The sequence below is a fragment of the Harmonia axyridis genome, chromosome X, assembly GCF_914767665.1.
Source record: "Harmonia axyridis chromosome X, icHarAxyr1.1, whole genome shotgun sequence".
Classification (NCBI taxonomy): domain Eukaryota; kingdom Metazoa; phylum Arthropoda; class Insecta; order Coleoptera; family Coccinellidae; genus Harmonia; species Harmonia axyridis.
Genome location: NC_059508.1, coordinates 31,264,166 through 31,266,665, shown reverse-complemented (window position 1 = coordinate 31,266,665; position 2,500 = coordinate 31,264,166). Strand labels below are relative to the sequence as shown.

At 51.0% G+C, this 2,500-nt stretch overlaps 1 pseudogene; it reads left to right on the top strand.

The window, feature by feature from the left end:
• Nucleotides 1-2,500, top strand: part of LOC123688214 — an 8,353-nt pseudogene that overhangs the window by 3,103 nt on the left and 2,750 nt on the right.

The following is a 2,500-nucleotide window of genomic DNA, read 5'->3' as shown; positions in this document are numbered from 1 at the left end:
ATGGCATTGAGTATAAACGATGCAATAAAGCATGTTAAAGATACACACGATCCTCATACTCCCAAATTTGTTTGCAAAGCGTGCCATAAGGAGTATGTGTCGAAACATGCGGCTCTATGCCATGTGCCGAAATGCACAGGCCCAGAAGTACCTCCACCTAATGCAGTTAGGTGTAATCATTGTAATAGGTACTTCAGAACACAAATGGGCGTATCGCAACACGAGATAAAGGCTCATCCCCAAGTAAGAAATGAAGCTAGAGCAGGGACCTCCGGAGCCGAAAGGCAGCGTGCTCCCAGAGAGGGAGGCTTCACGGTGGAGGAAGTCGACCTCATGCTGGATCTGGAGCGGAGGTTCTATGGGGATTCTCGTATTGCGAAAAGAATGGAGGGTTTTTTGAATAGGACCGCAAAGCAATTAAGGGATAAGCGAGCACTGTCCTCTTATAGAACTTTGCGAGAGCAGTACTTGCGTGACCATCCGCCGCAAGATACACCCTCGAGCCACCTTGACTCGGATAGCGCGGGATACGCTTCCAGCCAAGAAGGGATCGAAGAGCGATCCGAACCTGATACCCTTCAGGTACAGGTTCCTGTGATACAGGTGACTCCAGCGCCTGATGACTTGTCATCTCCAGAGTTAGCCGAATGGAGAAGTGGGATTTTAGAGCATGCTCTAGCTCATCAGTTACCTCAAGGTGTCACCCCTGACAAGTCAGCAGAAGCGATCCATCTTCTGCAGGGCGCCCTCCGACTTGCCTCGGAGCCTGATTTTGAGTTTTCACAAGCTCAGATCGACTTCCTCTACCAGGAGGCAACTTCACACTTCAGACCGTCGGGGTGTGAAGCAGGAGGGAACAAAAGCCCAAGAGTTCGGGGCAAGGGGCGTAGCAAAAGGCGTTTCTTGTATGCCCGAACTCAAGAGTTATACAAGAAAAATCCAGGACAAGTAGCCAAACATGTCCGACAGGGAGTAGATTGGATAGGTGGCTATCAGCAGCCACCTATGTCGGAAGTGAAGGAGCTTTATACAAAGCTATGGGGAGTGGCGCCGCTGGCGCAGATGCCCGAGGGCATCAACGAGGACCCGATAGCACCCTCAGAAGCACTCCCGCCCTTCACAGTTGATGAGATCCGGAAACGTATCTCCGCAACCAAACAATCTACGGCCCCCGGCCCGGATGGAATCAGGCGGGCCGATGTGATGCAAAGGGGCAAGGTAGAAGTGCTCCATTTATTATTTAATCTGTTGTTGCTTAGTGGGAAGCTACCAACAGACTGGAGTATGAACCGAACTACACTGATACCAAAAGAGGGCAAAGACGTTACAAAGACTGAAAATTTCAGGCCCGTAACAATAACATCTCTGGTAAGCCGCATTTTTTGGGGCTGCATAGACCAGAAGATAAGATCAGTAGTCGGTTTCACACCCCGCCAAAAAGGGTTCATTTCGTCAGAGGCGGGGTGCTTCAATAACGTGCACATTCTTGTGGAGTTGCTGCGGCACTCCAAGGCTACTGGGAAGAACCTGGTCGTAACGATTCTGGATATAAGTAAGGCTTTTGACACCGTCCCACACTCAATATTGGGACCGTCGTTACGCAGAAAAGGGCTTCCACCGGTAGTTGCACAGCTGGTGGAAGAATCATACAAGAATGTGTGCACGAAAATCTCCACCGCGGGTGGGAGTGTAGAGATAAATCTCCAGCGAGGTGTCAGGCAAGGTGACCCTCTAAGCCCGTTCGCATTCAACGCAGTATTAGAACCCTTACTGCTTGAGCTGGAGCGTCAGTCCGGGTATAGAATCTCGAATAATACCCACATAGCATCGCTGGCTTTCGCCGATGACCTAGTCCTCGTGAGCGAAGATGTGCAACAGGCCACGCATCAACTACACACTGTGGAAGCATACTTAGAGAGGTTAAGTATGAGGCTATCGCCTAAGAAATGTGTAACCTTCCACATAAAGCCACTGCATAAGACCTGGAGTGTAGTTGACCCCGGACTGACATTGATGTGTGGAGAGCGGATCCCGCACTGCGGTGCGGGCGGCCGTGTAGCTTACCTTGGTGTGGAAATATCTCCTTGGGCAGGAATCAGTATAGAGAGCATAGAGTCCGACCTTGCTTCAGCGCTCAGCAGAGTCAAACGGCTGGCGCTGAAACCACACCAAAAGGTAGAGCTTATCTCCACCTACCTGGTCCCCCACTACCTGTATCAATTGGGGATGGCAGCTCCCGCAATATCGGAAATAAGAAAACTAGACCAGGCTGTGCGGGTAGTGATCAAAGACATATTGCACTTGCCGCAATCTACTACAGATTGCCTTATTTATTGCGGCAAGAGAGACGGGGGACTGGGTTTCCCACGACTAGAGACTCAGGTCGTGGGCGCCACGTTAAGGGCGGGATCAAAGTTTTTAGGCAACAGCGCCGATCCCGTCATGCAAGCTTTAGCAACCGGAGCTGGTTTGGTGCAGCGTCTCGCCAAACTGGCTCAAG